We start from the raw sequence: 19261 nt of genomic DNA on the forward strand, positions 1-19261 counted from the left end.
AAGAGCTTACAATCTCCATTACAAACAATACTTAAATGTACCCCAAAACCCGTTTCCTTAATTTTTTGTTTTCCATTCGTTGAGTGGCGATGCCTCACTTGGGGTATTTGACAAACTGACACTGGTATGTTGAGTGTCAAACTCAGCTTGTCAAATACACTCAGTGCAGCACCCCCAAATCTGACGACTTCTTCTATTCTGCAAGGGAACAATGACTGGTACTGAAACAATGATAAGAATATAAGACATTTTATTTGCATTTGTACCTAATGTACCCATCTCACCTTTTCCTAGATGTGTACTTACCTGTACCTCTTCTTCCACAACTGTAAACTCCCCTCCCCATAATGTACCAGTTTTAAAGCTTTTTCACTTGGGGCATATCCCCACATACCTTCTGACACACCCAGTAATTTTGGTCTCAATGCTGTTTAATAGCTTTGTCATTACCTTGGTAGGTGTCTTAAAAGCCATTTTAGAAATTGGTACTCATTTTAACAACCCCATAGGGTCCACAGGGGACCCAGTGCTGGAGGTGGGCATTCCCTGCCAGACCACAGCGGGGTTATAACCCCCAGCTTTATTGCATGGTATGGATTATCCAAATGTTTGCCATCAGCCCTGCCATGTCTAAGAACTCCCAAAGTGTTTTCTAACTGTGTGGGCGGAGATGTCTGTATGATGTCATGTGGGGGGGGCGTGTCCATGACGCCCAGGTCACCAAAGGAAGGGGTTGGATGATCATGGATGTCACACAGCTCAGAATTTTTTTAAGATCTGCTGTGCAGTTTTTTTAAATCAATGGAAGCTCAGGAAAGGGGGAATATGTGTTTGAATTTTTCTATCTATAATTGTTCAATGGTGGATTGTTCCTGATAGAAACTGCAATGGACCACGCCTACTGATTATGTAGCTGATTGGTGACCATCCAGGAGCCCAATAGGTGACCCTTCCCTAATATATATATATTCTTATCCTGCCTGATGCAATGCTATTACAATGTTCTGGTTGATGTTCATATCACACAAGCTTAGTAAATCCTAAAGATTTAGATTGCAAGCTGTCTGGTTACCTGAACACCAGAAATTAGTGGAAGCCGCAAATTGCATGAAATTTAATATTTGCTGACCGTTCCAGAAGGAAATCAAAGGGTTAAACAGCTGCATGAAGACCTGCAATACAGGAAAAGTGAAAAAGCCGTTACAGAGCCGCTCGGAAATGAACGATGCAGCATTGGGATAAAAACCCTGATGATAGATTTTTTTCTGAGCTGTAAATGTAATTTCTGAATTTCAGCCTCGTTAGCCGCATCATTCTATTAGTAGACCAGGTTCACCCCAACCTGCTGACATGCGATGCAATAATGCATGCACTGCCATATTGCATGAATGTCCTGTGCATTAATTTTCTGCAGTGTCACTCATTCTGATTGCATTGCCCTGCCATTCTGTATTGAAGTGATATTCTAAGGGACTGATCTATTAAAGTTCTCTAAGGCTGGAGAGAATACACTTTCATCAGTGAAGCTGGGTGATCCAGCAAACTTGGAGTGGATCTGGTCCAGGATTGAAAACATTTGCTAGCAAAAACCTGAAATCCATTCCAGGTTTGCTGGATCACCCAGCTTTACTGATGAAAGTGTATTCTCTCCAGCCTTGGAGAGCTTTAACAAATCAGGCCCAGATGTCCATTAATGCAACGCAGCCTATTTCATGTGTATTGTACCGTACCACAATGCAAGGTAATGCACTACTGCATGTTGTGCTGTGCTGCACTGGAAAAATAGTGCAGGTCCAATCTGAATTGAGTTTAGTATGTTAACAACTCATTTTTATTGGACTGCAATACAATGAAAACACATAATAAAATATCGATTCGTAATGCATATGCATTGACAGAGCATGCTTGCAGCACATGGCCCCACCCATAATCTTGGGTGTCACTGGAATTGGGGTCCATTTGCTTATATCATATTGTATTAAATGTTCGAGAATTAAAAGTCATTATGTGGGATGAGACAAATAGTTTTTTTAAATACCACAAATTATTGCAAAATTTGAGAAATTGGGTAAAATTTTTCCAATTTGGTGAAATGCATGGAAGGAAACATCAAGAGAACAATCTGCTTTAAATGGCTTTAAAAGCTCCCTGGACCTGATTTTGTACCCCAAAAAATAGCCCCTTAGTGGATACATCATATTGATTTCTTCATAGAAGTGACATTTAAAGAAATAAAAGAAATGGAGGGTGGGGGGTTATAAATTATTTTACCTTAGGAATGATCCATCTTTATCCAAAATTTATATATCCAAAATTTACACATTTAGTAAATCTGTGAATAACCGGATGACTCCATAAAATTGCAAAAATACATGTGTGTAAATTTTGTGTAAAAGCTGTGTGAATCTTCAGTATAAAAAATCAACAGACCCTATATACAATATAAAAAATAAAAAAAAACAATAAAATATTAAGATTTTTTTTCAAGCAATATTTGCCTAAGTAGTTGAATAATTAAAGGCCTTTTTATGAATTGTTTCACCCAAGATTCATCACTCATTTAAAATCTATGTATGTTATACTAATATGCAATTTAAAAAATTTGTAACAAAATTGGGTAAAATCTTTTATAAACTGAACCTAAAAAAAAAAGTTTACCTGCCCAATATTCACCACCCCTAAAACAAACAACAAAATTACACCCTCTTTTACCAATGCTAATTATGAATTCCTAAGATTTAGAGATCTACTTCTAAATGTTTTCACCCAAAATTTTACCAAAATTCACAATTAATTAAATTAGAAAATGTTTGAATAAAGTTTATTTGCATATTGGGGTTGATTTACCAAAGAAATGCAAGTTGTTCACATAGCAAAGTGAAATATTCCCTGATAAATAAATACGTAAATAAGACTTCAACCATTCAATCACATTCATGTGATTTTGTTTTTATTTCCTTGCATGTGATTGGTTATTTTTTGCAAAATGTAAAAACCTTGGTAAGCAAACAGCTTAAAATTATTTAGCAAATCATCCCCCAATTTTTCATTGTGAAAAATTAGCAAAATTTGGGTAAAATTTGAAGACATTTATTAACAGACCAATAATAAAACAAAATAAATTTCACAGCCCTCCTATGCAGCTCAGTATATAGAATCTAGAGCTTGCTTAGATCAGATTGGGCATCATCATACCACCTGTTACCAACAACTAGACCAAGAACACGGATCACATGATCAGTTTCTAAAATTTGACTCCAATTTGTCCCCAGACATTAAGTATGTGGGTATTTGGGAAAACATAATAAAATTGACAATACAAAGAGATCATTCAACATCATTTAAGTATTTAAATACAAATATTATAGAAGGAAATGCAAAGGAATATGAAAATATTATAATAAAAGCATAAAAGTAAAAATAAACTAAAGCAATGTGTAAGATACAAAATTTGTGGATTCTGAAAGCTGCAGGAAACAAAAGAATAGAAGTACATGGTAATAATTACAGAGCGTCCAGGTTCTCCGGACAGGAAGTGCAGCTCCCGTGGTCCTTGGGGACAACTCTCCCCATCAGGCTGCAGCGATCGTTGTGCCGTTTTACCAAGAAGGCCTCCGAATAAGAAGGGTGCAGCGGCTCTTAAAGAGGAAGCTGACAAAGAGGAAGATAAGTTTGAGGTTTGCCAGCAGGAAATATCTGGATGTAAAAATGACAAAATAGTATCTGCGTTGCGAAAGACATCGCTGGGCCGCCCATGGAATGGCAAAGGATGCTATTGCTGAACCCGGAGAATTACCACACGCTTTGATGAACTTTCACACAGGGGCGACCTAAACTCATTTAAATCTTCCAAAATTTATCAAAAATATGAATCTTGTCTTGAAATGATTTGTTATAGCCCAGGGCTGCCGACTCGTTGCAGGCACTTCCTGGCATTTCTCAGGGTGGTTGATGTGACAACAGTGCACTGTGTCTACCTTTAATTGCAATGAATATATCAACCTATAGAAAAGCTGATGGTAAAATAAGTCATATGCAAATCAATGGACCCTAAAAGTCAGGGAGGAGGGGCTCCCAGGAAAGTTAGAGTTCCACTTTATTAAGTGCAGGGCCACATTTTCATATTTTTTTTCTTTTTCCTATTACTTGATAAGCTGTCAGAGTGCAGTGTAGGGAGTGTTAATCATAGTGACAGTTTGTTTCCATTATCTGCTTCCACCCGGCACTAAAAACTCCACCAATCTCCTCCTATTTGGCAGTGCCAGTCATGGTGGTTTGCGGCCTGGTACACGGCCCGGCTTCGATCTCACCGACGTAGGAAGCGATATTCACAATTGTGTCAAGCCAACCGCACCCCAGCAAAAACACCTCCATTGGTAAAATATTTTTGAGAGGTCAATTGTGCTGTGAAAAAGGTAAAAATGTTATAAACATTTTTTAATGCTAAGGAAGGAACAAGGGGCCCCCGTTGTTGGGTCATTCTTCAGGAACAAATCGGCCTTCATCTGACAATAAGTGAACCAAATATGGGCCTTGTCTACTAAGGGGTGAGCCAGCAATTTTATGGCTTCACTAACATTTCATTAGAAATCTGCACCGGGGATGAGCAAAACATTTTCCTCACTTTGTGAACTTAAACTGATGGTTTTACTAAGTTTAATGCAAAACCCCCAACATTTGTGTTGTCAATAAATTTTGGAAAGTCAGGGGGTCTATTGGAACATGGTACAAGTGAAACAAAGTGTGGCTTTTCCATAAATAAAAGTAAAGTCTCAAACTTTTTTTTTAAATCACTTTTCAGCTTTTTAAGGATATTGCAAAGCCCCTAATAATGCTATTGTGACCCAAAATAGGGGTTTCAAGAAAAGTGAAAACATGTCCCTGGTGAAAAACAAAAATTTGGAAAGCATTTTTTGTAGCAATGTCCTGACTTTATTTTAACATTGAATAATTTAAAAAATAGATGTGTTTTAAAAAAAAATCTTTCTCTGAGAACCCCTATAGACCCCCATTTCGGTCACAATGCCACCTTCATGGGCTTTGCTCTTAGCTTGTATTGCTGGTGAGTTATATTTGTAAACTTTTGTAAACTTTTGCAAAAATAACTTCTCCATTTTCTCTCTGTAGCCCAGATTTCTTATGAAATGTAATAAATCAACGGACTCCCAACTTCTCAGAAAAGGAGGTAATAACTGGTTCACTCAGTGTCATATTAGGGATCATTTTTGCCCCATGGTCCACTAAAGTTGTCCCCTGACCCCTCCTATTCCATCTTGGGGTCAACAGATAAAGCCTGAGGTTTGCAAATGATAATTGGAAGGGAAATTTGTCTGATGAAGTCAGATGCAATGTGCAATAAGCATTAAAATCAGGTGGGGCCCCTGGGGTTCTTTTAATTAACAACGCCACTACATAGGAATCATTAGTGTTTGTGGGGGAGGGAGGGATGAATTTATTGGCTCTACAGTTTATCCAGTCTGTTCCATCATGGATACTGGGCACGTCTCATCATTCCAATAATAAGCTGGAAAGGGCTATGGCCATCCGGCGGGATCTGTGCGCCTAGAATACATGGAGGAAGAGGGGATTATCCAAGGTGGGAGATTTCTGCCAACAGGACAATGGGCAACCAAATTCATTAGTTTCCCTGGTCTCCAGGTATAAGTTACCTCCCATGGCCGGTCACCCACTTTTTTATATTCAGCTGAAACAGAAGGCCAACTAAAGGGCTACCCCGACTGTTCTCCAGGCCAATGATACTGACAGACTACTGATGGTGTCCCCATTGTCAATTTCCAATGTGTACAAAATCTCCAAAACCTATAAAACAAACCTTTGTCTCATTCTAATCTTAGGGAATGGCGAGGGAGTTTAATGTCACCGACCTACAAGATAAAATTATGAAAGGCTATCTAACAGTTTGGAAAGAATCCCAAATCAAGATCATGTATAGGGCCCATAAACATAGACTGCTATTTATGGCAAATTTAACTAAACTTGTCTATGTAAGATGTTGATTTCTGTATATTCAACTGTATACTAAACACAATTTTTCTTTTTTGTACAAAAAACCCTGCTTCTCTTGTCTTTACAAATTTGTCCTAGGGCCCATAAAGTCCACAGACCACGGACTGTAGAAGCGGGTCAAACCCACAGGGTGCCTGAAGTGCAGCCAGGGTACAAATTCCCTCTACCATAGCTACTGGGCCTAAACATGCCTAACTAATTTCTTGGAGAGGACGCTAAAATTTCTGAAAGGAGTGGTGGGGACATCTTTCCCGCTTCTCCCGGTATTATGTGTATTTGGAGAATGGCCCACACGGCATGGGTTTGGGGAAAGGAAAGAAAGCATTGGTGGACCTAGGTGTATTGACGGGCTAAAATGAATCAATGGATCCAGCCCAAGTCACCTACACTGGAGATGGTCAGGGCGTCTCTCCTATTTATGTTCCATAAGGATATGTTGGATGCCAAATGGGGAAAACTAACAAAAATCGAAATGGTATTGTTTCATTAACAAGGCTCCACCGAGCCCAGAAAGGGAGGACATTTTATCTCAGTTTCAGCACTCCTCCTGGTATATTATAAACGTGACCGACAAGGATTCATCGAAGCCCAAGCGATAGCTGCGTACCAATTTTGGAGGGGAGGAAGGTACTTCACCCTCCTGACATTAGGTGTGCTACCTCCAAGGAAATTTTGTGTCAATCAACTTTATTGAGTTTTCAAGGAAAGTAGACAAACATACATAGCAAACATCATAACGTAAAACACGGAAAACTTATTAACCCGTAATGGCATTGGCTTCGTATGAGCATAAAATACAAATCTTAGATACAGCATATATTCTGATAAACATAGCAATAATCTGTCAAAGCCTGCATGAAACAGAATAAAACAAATCAACACAAATATAACAAAATTAACAAAAAAATACTCATAGAAGCTTGGAGCATAAATAATGTTCTAACAATCCTATGCCGCCTATAGTGCTAATCATTTTTCGTGTACAATCATTTTTTAACAAAAACAATAATAAAGAACTAAGCAGCCCGGGGGGGGGGGGGGGGGGGTTGGGAGGGGAGAGGGAAAGGAGAATGCACACCACACAAGGTTGGAGAAAGTATGAAAAAGCCCTTGGTACAGAGATAGAGCCCTAACAAATATACGAGAACATTAAGATAGATACATTTGGAGTCGGGGAGATTCTTTAAACCAATCCCACGTGGACCAAACTATTTTAAATTGTTCCAATCTGTCGTCATCTTCCGCCACCAGCATTTCCATATGGCGGATTTTTTCAAGTTCGGATACCCAGTCCGCTATAGCAGGAGCAACAGGCTGCCTCCACAATCTCGGGATAAGAACTCTAGCTGCAGTAAGAAAGTGCCGTTGGGCACCTCTTTTAATACTTTTAAGCGAGCCCGGGATCATAGATAAAAGAGCCACGTTAGAAGTATTGGGTACTGTAGAACCGGAGCAGTCATTAAATATCTGAATCCAAGGAAATTTTAATATCCCACCACTATTCATAGCTAGTTCTAAAGTGAAGATATTCGGGGTCGGGCAGCTGCAAGCAATACTCATGTCTGACAGTAATGACGATATTCTGATGTCTTACTGTGTATGTTCTTCTCTCCCTAATTTTTACCCTATGTTATTGTTTAGTTAGACAGAACACGACATTATTTTTTTTGGTTTTTTTATAAAAATTGTCAAAATTTTATACAAAAAATCAAAATCAAAAGGATAAAAAACTTTTTAGATTGCATTGACCTACAAGGATTCGGCTCCATCGTCAACAAGTGAAAACTTTGTATTCTGCAGCAAAGAAGGGATTGCCACCTAGAAAGCATTATGAACATGAGTTGGGGTTGGGCCTGGGTTGGGTTAGGCCCACAAGAGACCCTGTCACTTTTCCCTGAATGAACACAATGGTCCTGATTTATTAAAGCTCTCCAAGGCTGGGGAGAATACACTTTCATCAGTGAACCTGGGTAATTAAAAGTAATTTGCTATTTCTTAGAAAATGTTTTCAATCTTGGAGCGAGTCCATTCCAGGTTTACTGGATCACCCACTTATGGAAGTGTATCCTCCGCAGCCTTGGAGAGCTTTAATCAGGGCCAAATTCCAGGTTTGCTGGATTACACAGTTTCTCTCATAAAAGTCTATCCTCTCCAGTCCTGGGTAGGTTGTATCAGGTTGTATGACAGGTTCTCTTTAAATCCTCTCATTATCACTCTTATTGCAATGTTGTCCTACCTGAAATAAAAATTTGTTTTTGTCTTACAGCAATCAAAGGGTTAAGAAAGCGGTGGTGTAATGGGCTGCAAACCGTTAGTTTCAAAACACCCGTACTCTTACTTTATGTTTCCTCATGATGTGCAAACCCCCAGCAGTCAGTTAGATGTTGAAAACAAAAGCATCTGATCAGTTCCGCTTCACCAAAAAAAGATATGCAAGATGTTCTGTGCTGCAAACATCACAGGCAACCCCAAAAAGTTACATTTCCCAATTGTCTTTTCAGAAATGGACAGAAGACCGAAATAATGAAAGCAAGGTTCAGGTTATAAAGTCGTATTCATCAAAAACAGTCCACAAGTTCTCAGAATGAATCCAACAAAACCAGAAACTGAGCGGTCACATATACCTTGTGGCCCATGGGGTTTGTGGTCACCTGACCATCACACCGATGTGAGTTGCTTTTCATCCCCGTTCTAAACTTTGGCCATTAATATGCAATTATGGAGTTCTTCCTTTCCCATGGTCATTCATATGGAGCCTCCACTCTGCCAGGAAAGCTTTCCACAAGATTTTGGGTTGTGTCTGTGGGATTTGCCCCATATCGGTGAGGTCAGGTACTGATGGTGGGGATTTGCCCCCTATTGGTGAGGTCAGGTACTGATGGTGGGATTTGCCCCATATTGGTGAGGTCAGGTACTGATGGTGGATAAGAAGATCTGGCTCACTATTACAATCAAAGGTGTTCGGTAGATCTGAGGTTAGGTAGCTCAAGTTCCTTCACATCAAACTATTAATTTTGTGTTGTCCTCTCCACCCCCATGTCTAATAATATAGAGTCCTAAATTGTGGCTATAACATCCTCCACTCTTCAGGATTTTGGAATCCCTCAAATTAAGATACACAACATGGTTGTGTCCATATGATCCCCTATATGATTCTTCTGGAAAGGTCTTCAACAAGATTTTTGAGGGTCCCCGTGGGAATTGGCCCCCATTTGTGAGGTCAGGTACTGATGTTGGGTGAGAAGACCTGGCACCCAAAGGTCTGACACCTGACCACCTGTATGAGCTTGTTGGACATCCCATTCCAAAACCATGACCATTCATTTGGAGTTGCCCTTCCCATCCTCCATAGCAGTTATTATCAAGTCAGTCCTCCATTGTGGTATTTACACCCTCCACTTTCCACTTTCATAAAGTTTGCCTTCCCACCCTCCATAGCCATTATTATGAAGTCAATCCTCCATTTTGGTTTTTACACTTTCCACTCTTTTGCGAAAGTTTCTCACAAAATGTTGAAAGCCCTCAAATGATAATAAAGGTTTGCATTTTGGAAACCTTCAAATAAAGATACAAAAAAGTTTGTGGCCCCTTGTTCATTATACCTATATGAGCTTGTTGGACATCCCATTCCAAAATAATGGTTGTTGTTTGGAGATACTTCACTCACCATAACTCTTACTATGGAGTTATTTCCCAGTTGACTATAACATCCTCCATTCTTTTGGAAAGGTTTTGGAGGGTGCCTGTGAAAATTTTCCCCACATTGTTGAGGTCAGTTACTGATGGTGGGGATTTGCTGGTGTATTGGTAGCCAAGTGTAGGAACAAAAGGCAGCCAGGAGCATTGGTAGCCCAGATAAAAAACAAAGGACAGCCAGATGCATTGGTACCCAGATGAGGAACAAAATGCAGACAGCTGCATTGGTATCCCAGGTTTGGTTAGATAGGCAGCCAGGTACATTGGTAGTTCAGATGAGAATTTACTGATGGTGGGGATTTGCTCCCTATTGGTGAGGTCAGGTCCTTATGTTAGATGAGAGGACCGGGCTCACCATTCCAATTCATCACAAAGGTGTTCAGTAGGGTTGGGGTCAGGGCTCTGTGCAGGACATAAGAGTTCCTCCACACCAAACTGGTGACCCCATGTCTTTATGGAGGGGGCTTTGTACCCCGGGGTACAGTCATGGGGGAACAGAAAAGGGTCTTCACCAAACTGGGACCACAAGGCTGGAAGAGCACAATTGTCTACAAAGTCTTTTATGATAGAGGATTAGCAGGAGCCTACACTGGGGAATCCTGGATGCCCTCATTTGCAGTAGAACCTACATTGTGCTGATTGTGCAATTACTTGCTGGGAACCCAACAGGTCGGCTGTAGCTTTCAGTAGTCCAGCAGCATGGACACTGGCTCTCTTTGAGCTGACTGACACCAGTAGTCCCATTTCCCACCAAACATTCTATGCACACCCATGGGCTGCCTTCATTAGACTTGAGTCAATGTGAGCTATGGTCCATTCTATCACAATGGTCAGGGAGATTCAATGTACACAGTGCCCTGCTGATGGAAGCTGCAGCACCCTGGAAAGTGTCGGATGGATAGGAATTCGGCTCTCCTAGATTTGTCTGGAGAAGGCGTGGAACAGCTCATGATCCAAAGCATATCACATGATCTGTAAAACATGGCGGAGGCAGTGTGATGGCTTGGGCGTGCATGGCTGCCATGGCACTGGGACACTAGTGTTTATCCATGATGTGACACAGAAGCAGCCGAATGAATTTCATAATACAGATGGACAATGACCCAAAACATACAGCCAAAGCAACCCCGGAGTTTATTAAAGCAAAGAAGTGGAATATTCTGGAATGGCCAAGTCACCTGATCTGAACCCAGTTGAGCATTTCACTTGTTGAAGACTAAACTTCGGACAGAAAGGCCACAAACACACAGCAAGTGAAAGCCGCTGCAGTAAAGGCCTGGCAGAGCAATAATAAGGAGGAACCCCGGCATCTGGTGATGTCCATGAGTTCAAGACTACAGGCTGTCATTGCCAGCAAGTGGTTTCCAACCAAGTATTAGAAATGAACATTTTATTTTCAGCTTTTTCATGTGTACAATTACTTTTCAGCCCCTGAAATGAAGTGATTGTGTAATAAAGGATTTAGTTCCTCACATTTTATGCAATCTTTGTGTACAACCCACTGAATTAAAGCTGAAAGTTCAACTACTTCATTTACAATCATTGTGGTAATGTACAGAACCAAAATTAGACATAAGTTGTCTCTGTACAAATATTTATGGACCTAACTGTATTTATTTATAATATATATTTTTTTAATATTCTTTAACATATCCATACTTTTGAATCTGTGATGTTTACCTTTAAATATTTTCAGCCAACATTTTCACAAGATTTCATAAACATAATTCTGGGTAAATGTTGTGTGAATTTTGGGTAAAAATCTTGAAGAACAGATCTCACATTTAGTAAATTCCACTGCACACAAATCTGAAGCCTGGCCAACCTTCGCGGAGAGTTTAATAAAATGCGTTCATCTATTTATGGATGTTTTATCCCTATGCAGAAACATTCAGATGATCATTTCTTCCGTGGGAGCAGTCACGGTACACAATATTCCCATGTCATATAGATGGGAACTATTTATGACCCTCAATATTTATGGCTGCTCGTTTCTTATTTGGTTGTTTTTATATCATACTGTTACACAAATACACTTTTATTGATTGTAACAAGAAAGGGGTGTTGCTCCTGTAGTAGTGCAGGTACCTCCCATTAAAGTCAATAGAGGTCTACTTATAAAGGGTGTTGGTTAAAGATAAAGCGAGACCCTTTTTTTTATTTTATAAATGTATAAAACGGACAGCAATTACCCAAAAAATCACTTGATTACTATATTTGGAAGTAGCAGAAGTGGCCCGTTCACTTACACGGTTGCTATGTACCACATTTTTTCAAAATTAGGAAGCAAAGACAAAGTTAAAAAAGCAGACTAGTGTGTGGTTGTAAAAAGTTTGTCTCTTTCCATGTGCAGGGGAGAGAGCTGAAATGGTTACAGTACCAGAACAAATATTTAATTGTCACCACAAGAGGGCAGCAAATACACACCACCCAAACACATCGCACACAATGCAAAGCACAAGGGGGCGCTGCTTGGCTCTGGAGGAAAAGAAGTTTAAACTCCGGATAAGGAAGGGATTCTTCACTGTAAGGTCTGTGAAAATGTGGAATCGGCTCCCTCAGGAAGTAGTTTCAGTAACTACTATAGATTGCTTTAAGAAAAAGCTGGATGATTTCTAGAAACACAGAATATAACTGGGGATTAAGGCTTTAAAGTAAAAATAACAGACTGCTGATCCAGGGAACATCCGATTGTCTCATGGGATCAGGAAGGAATTTTTCCCCAATTGGTGCAAATTGTACCCGGGGGTTTATTTTGGCTTCCTCTGGATCAGCTATGTCTTTTAGGGTTTTATATCTGGGATATGTTTATTTCCCTAGTGGTTGGACTTGATGGAGTGACTAACTATGTAACCCATGTTGCTTTACATATTTGTGGGTCTCACTGTTACACTATTGGTAAAAACTGTTACCTACTAAAGGCAAGGCAAGGTATGACCATCTCTAGGTGACCATGCATCTTGTAATCTATTTAGAATGTATGCAAAGCCAAAAATCAAAGACTATATTCTTTTTATGATCCTGCAAGTATACACAAATGAATGTTTATTTGCCAATAGTACATTTAGATTCACATTTCCTTACAACACACAGCTTTTTTTATGAACTGAGTGGTGTCAACACTGTTCAGTTGACTATGCAAACCCTCCAATGTCCAGTTTGTTAAACCATAGGGACTAATTATTCTGTGGTCCAAGATAAGTACTGGGAGGGCTGATAATTTACCTTCAGAGGACACAGGAAGTGTGCATGGGACAGTTTTGAGGGAAGTGTTTTGGGGAATGTGCATAGAGTATTGTAAGCCATGCTTTCTGTACAATAAAGCTTTTTTTTTTTAAAGGAATAATTTGGTACACAACCCAAGCTTCTTCATATGGATGTCTATGGAGAAGAGATGGAACACCATGGTTTGGTTGGCAACCAGGTTGGGCCAGCATCATATTGCCATATGGAACAATATTGTTTCCCCATTCTTGTGGATCAAGATCTGTTAACTAATCAATAACAAGAGGAAAAATGTTACATTTTAAATGATTTCTGCTTTTTCAATGTTGCATGCAATAATGCAAGAAAATAATTTTCCTTGCTGTAGAGTATTATCTGTATTAGTCCACGTGCCCAGGTCCCTAAGCCATTGTAAAAGTGTTTTTTGCAACTCCCCCCCTCAAAAAAAAAAAAAAGTTCCCCATTAACCTTCATATATTCTGTAGAGATTTTTCCATTCCTGTGGAAATTTAAACAAGGCCAAATTTGTCAAAAACATTACAACATACAGGTAAGAAGGGGCCCTTTGGTTGGCAGAGGGGTGATTTGCCCCAAAGCCCTACTTATCAGTGGGTCAGCACTGCCTACTGTAAAATGTTCCTCAATAACCAGCACAATGTCTTCCTCCAGGCAAGGTGCCAACCACCAGTAGACCTTGTTCCCTCCACCTGGCTGAACAAGTTCCTGAAGTTGGATTCATATTCTACAAACAAATGGAATTTTTATTTTCCACAAACCTACAATTAAATTATTTTGTGATGGTGACATGGACTTTAGTTCGGATCTGAAAATGACAGATTCTTGGTAAGCTCATTATGAATTAATGATATTGTTTCTCATATCTAGGATAAGGATTTAATAACAGGAATATTATGTGCTGTTGAATAAACATTTCTTTGCTCGTACTTTGTTTATTCCAGAATATTAGTGGATAAACTGAGTTGTTCTTAGGACAGCCAGCAACTAAATGAACTGCATAATATTTACCGGCAATATAAACAGTTTAAGATTTCAGGCCGAGAACTCTTCCATTTTTTAATTTCTCGGGTACTGAGCCCATGAGTTTCAATGTATTTGACGTGGCGATGTTCAATATGCAAAACAAAAGGCTGTTCAATAATTTGTTTTGTGTCAAAACATGACAGAAGAGGGAAGAACATCAGAAGAGAAAGAAGAAGAATGTGAAGAACATCAGAAGAGGTAGAAGAGGAATGTACATAACAATAGAAAGGGGAAGAGTGTGAAGAACACCAAAAGAGAAAGAAGTTTGTGAAGGACACACAAGTGAAAGAAGAAAAGTGTAAGGAACATCAGAAGACAAAGAAAAGTAATGTGAAGAACACCAGAAGAGAAAAAAGAATCGTGTGAAGAACACAGAAAAGAAAGATGACGAATGTGAAGAACACCAAAGAGAAAAAAAAGGGTTTGAAGAACACAGAGGAGAAAAAATAGGAGTGTGAAGAACACAAGAAGAGTGTGAAGAACACCAGAAAGGAAAGAAAAAGAATTTGAAGACCACCAGAAGAGAAAAAAGGGGTTTGAAGAACACAGAAAAGACAGAGGAAGCGTGTGAGGAATATAAGAAGAGTAAGAAGATAAAATGTGATGAACACCATAAAAGAAAGACGAACAGCGTGAAGAACATTAGTAAAGAAAATATGAAGATCTGAAGAACCTGAAGAAAAAGAAAACGATTGTGAAGAACACCAGAAAAGAATAAAGATAAAATGTGAAGAACAGCAAAAGAGAAAGAAGAAGAGTGTAAAGAACATTAGAGAAGAAAGAAGAAGAAAGTGAAGAACATTAGAAAGGAAAGAAGAAGAGTGTGAGGAACATCAAAAGGGAAAGAAGATAAAATGTGTTGAACATTAGAAAAGAAAGAAGAAGACCTGAAGAACTAGAAGAGAAGAGAAGAAGAAGAGAGAGAAGATTACCAGAAAGGAAAGAAGAGAAAATGTGAAGAACACCAGAACAGAAATAGGTTGAAATATGAAGAACGCCAGAAGAGAAAGAAGAAGAATGTGAAAAACATCAGAAGGAAAAGAAGATAAAATTAAATAAACAACATAAAAGAATGAAGAAGAGTGTGTAGAACATTAGAAAAGAAAGAAGAAGACCTGAAGAACCAGAAGAGAAGAGAAGGAGAGAGAAGATTACCAGAAAGGAAAGAAGATAAAATGTGATGAACACCATAAAAGAAAGACGAACAGTGTGTAGAACATTGAAAGAGAAAGAAGCAAAAGAAGAAGACCCGAAGAACCAGAAGAGAAAGATGAAGAGCGTGAAGAACACACTGGCTGTGGGGGTGTTAATTTGAAGATTATTTATATTGGGTTATTGTTTAAGGGCTATTGCTGTTGGAAATATTGCTATGGGGGTTCTTCTTGTAGATTTATTGCCATTGGGGGTAATAGCTAGCTAAACATGCTGTAGCCCCCCCCCCTCCCCCAATTTTTAACAAGCTCATATTGAACTCCTTATTTTGTAACTAATCTTAGGCCCCACGTTTTGCATGGGCACCTTAGTCATGATGAGGCAGAAAGGTTTGTTCACACAATTCTAAGATGTCTTTGGAAAATTTATATATATTTTTTTGCTTTAACATTACCCTTCACATAATTGGGGGGGAATATAATTCCTTCATTTTTTATCATAGACAGTTACCATGTGACCGTATCTTCCCCTCTTTTTTTCTTTTATTATTATTTCATATTTGTGTGAATCTATACCAAGTGACACAACCATACAGAACATGGTGTGCTTCTCGCACAAGGCCAAATGTTTTCCTTCGGCTTTATATGCCGCATGAAGGATGAATGTTCCAATGTTCTACCTGTGTGGGTGATCTGGTTAATGTTGACTATAGATCTGTGAGCGAGATTGTCTTCAGCACTTGGATTTGCTTTGATTTCATGTGGCAGCCCAGTCAGAAGTTATACAGAGTAAACAATGGAAACTATTCGACTGTTTATAGGGATGGAGGATGACGAAGAGCGCCGCTCTTTCAGCCCTGGGATTCAGCAATCTTAAATCAAAGACCAGATTCTGCAGAATTTTAAAGAAAACTTTATATTTTTTTTTGTGTGTTTTGGAAGCGAAAAAAATGAAAATGTGTGATTCTGACGTAATCAATAATCATCATCTTCTTATCAATGGAAATGTGTCACTGAATCAATATACAATGGAGGGGTGACAACACTCTGTGCTGTATCAGGACAATAGAAACAGGACAGGACTACACATGAGTCTAGGGACCATTAGATGGCCATTGGGCCCGAACCTTCAAATCACTGCGGAAATTGCTCAGTTGGTTGGTTAGAGCTGTGCAGCTACCCAACACATGAGAAGACGGACTGTGAAGCCTGTTGGTGTCAAATGGGACCAAGCAATATAGACAATGAAATAAGGAGACGTATTTCAATCTGTATCAATGTCAAAGGAAGGAATGGGGGGCCCAAGCTGCTGCCTTGCCTGGGGCCCCTTTTGCCATCTCTGGGGTTACAGGGAATACCACCTGTAGTAATGTCCTTAACATTGATGGGTGATGTCCATCTAAGATGAATACAGAACAGGCAGAATACACAATTATCTGTGCATAAGATTTCTGGCAGGATTATTCTCTCTCTCTCTTGCTCTCCCTCCTTATCTCTCTCTCATATATATAACATATAACAAAGCACTTTCAATAGGACCATAGAAAGTGAATAGAAGCAGCTCATTGCCAAGATGTAAATTCACTTTAATTGCATTGCTGTCAGAATCCTTTTCACTGACGTATTAGATACACCCAAAGATACACCCAAAGACACACAACGGGAAGACGGATTCTTATTCTAGCCCCATTGTGCACAGCATGGTCACTGTCTAAACATTTATAATTTATGAGTTTTCATTTGGATTTCCTTCCTTGTGTGCTTGAATTTGATAATCAGAGCGCTCAGGCGCCACTTTCTGCAAGCCAATGCAATGGAGAGGAAGAAGACCAATGGGATCACAAGGTGGAGATCCAAAAATGAAGCATGTCCAGGAAGTCCAACCCTCAAACCATTGCAGAAATTAGATATCCAAAACTAGAAAATAGGAGAGAGCAGCAGCACTGTCTGTCCGTCTTTATTTTGTAGGTGTGAATGGGAATGTTACTCATGGGCGGGCACAGGGATGAGACAGGCCCCGCCTCCATCATCATGCATGGTTGCACTCTAATTCCAAAAAGAACTTCTACTATCTCATGCACTGGTGTTGCTTTTTTGCATATTGCATATTATCTACAGGAAAATACATATTGATATGTCATAATTGATGTGAGTCACCACTAAGTGGTGTCAGCCTTGCCCATTGCATTTTGCTAAACTACTCAAATACTCCTACTCTTCAATCTCTAAATCATGAAGGCTGATTGTTCCATGGTCCAAGATAAGGTAGCATTGCAGAGTATGGATCTGAGTATCTGATGAGGCCAACAGGCATTATGTTTAATTGAATCAGTAACAAAAGGTTTCCAATGTTATAATTATGAGACTAAAAAAGAACAAAAAAAGGAAGTTTAGTGTCAGGGTTGATATACATTGTAAACATGTCAATACCAGTAGCATCCACTAGATGGCGCAGGTTTAGCTTCTGTCCAAGCTATGCCAAAGAAACAAATGTCTGATCATATTGCTACAATAAAAAGAAAATATATAAAAAGATTCAGAAAAAAAAGCTCATGCAGAAGAAAACAACAAGAGTACATTTTCCCTTAATCCTCCTATTCATTAAATCTGCCCTCTGGCTTTCCCATCATTAGATCTGCCCTCCAGCCTCCCTTTTATTAAATCTGCCCTCCAGCCTCCACTTCAGTAATTTGCCCTTTTGCCCCCTCCTTCAATAAATTACACCTCCAGCCTCCTTTTCATTAAATCTGCCCTCCAGCCTCCCATTCATTAAATCTGCCCTCCAGTCTCCCCTTCATTAAATCTGCCCTTCAGCCCCCCCCCCCTCCTTCATTAAATCTGCCCTCCAGACCCCCCTTCATTAAATTTTCCCTCCAGCTTCCCATTCAATCTGCCCTCCAGCCTCCCTTTTAATCTGCCCTCCAGACCCCCCTTCATTAAATTTTCCCTCCAGCTTCCCATTCAATCTGCCCTCCAGCCTCCCTTTTATTAAATCCGCCCTCCAGCCTCCCATTCAGTAATCTGCCCTTTTGCCCTCCCGCCCCTTCATTAAATGCTCCCTCCAGCCTCCCCTTCATTTAATCTGCCCTCCAGCCTCCCTTTCTTGCACAGTTGACTGGTTTCTTCTTTGGACTTATATTGCTTTCTCTGGTTCTGTGCACACTGTGAGTTTTTCACAATGTACATCAGAAGCTGCATCAAGTCATATGGAGCTTTGCTGGGGGACTTTCAGCATCATCTAGCCCCTCCCACCCCAGACTAACTATCCCTGATCCCGCCCCTTTCATTCATTGGATTTCACTTCCTTCAATCACGAACACTCAGCATCACATGTGGGTGCCCACTCCCTCCAGGCTGACACCTAAATATCTGTATAACTCATCCAAGAGCCAACCTATTACTTGCATCACTGCTAAGAGTCCTGCGGATGAGTATATACATCTGTGCTGTTTTCAGGCAGATATGTACAGCACCCTTTTGGCTCCCCCTACCACTCATAATCTGCCTGCACTATATAGGTACAGGGATCCAATAATGACATCACTTGGTCTAAATTAAAGTATGGATAAGCAAAGGAAACAGAAAGAAGGCAATATGTAAAGGACTAAACTACAGCTTTTCAGCTGTCTATACATTGACTCCACCCCTGCATAGCAGCAGATACATTGACTCCACCCCTGCATAGCAGCAGATACATTGACTCCACCCCTACATAGTAGTATATACATTGATACCTAAATGATACATTGTAATTTTTTTTTAATTAGTTTGTGTTAAAAATTCATATGGTACATAAAACGTTTTCATTACCACAGATAACTTTAGAAAAGTTCCTGTGACATGAATCAATCACTGAATGTTTGTCAGATGATTTTCTTCTGCACATTCCATCTCTGAAATCTTCTCCTCCTATCAGCAGCTGTCATTTCCTTGTCTTCCTTTTTGATGACTTGGCTTTGCTTCCTATCCACGCAATGCGTTTGTCTTCTTCCGGCGTCAGGGGCCACAACGTTGCACCTCTCCTCCCAATGCCATGAGAACGACCATGGAATGAGGTGACTCCAAGATTGTCCTGGAATGTGTCAGGAAGCCCGGCCTTCATATGAGAGGGCCCCACATGC

Source organism: Pyxicephalus adspersus, chromosome Z, assembly GCF_032062135.1.
Source record: "Pyxicephalus adspersus chromosome Z, UCB_Pads_2.0, whole genome shotgun sequence".
Taxonomy (NCBI): Eukaryota; Metazoa; Chordata; class Amphibia; order Anura; family Pyxicephalidae; genus Pyxicephalus; species Pyxicephalus adspersus.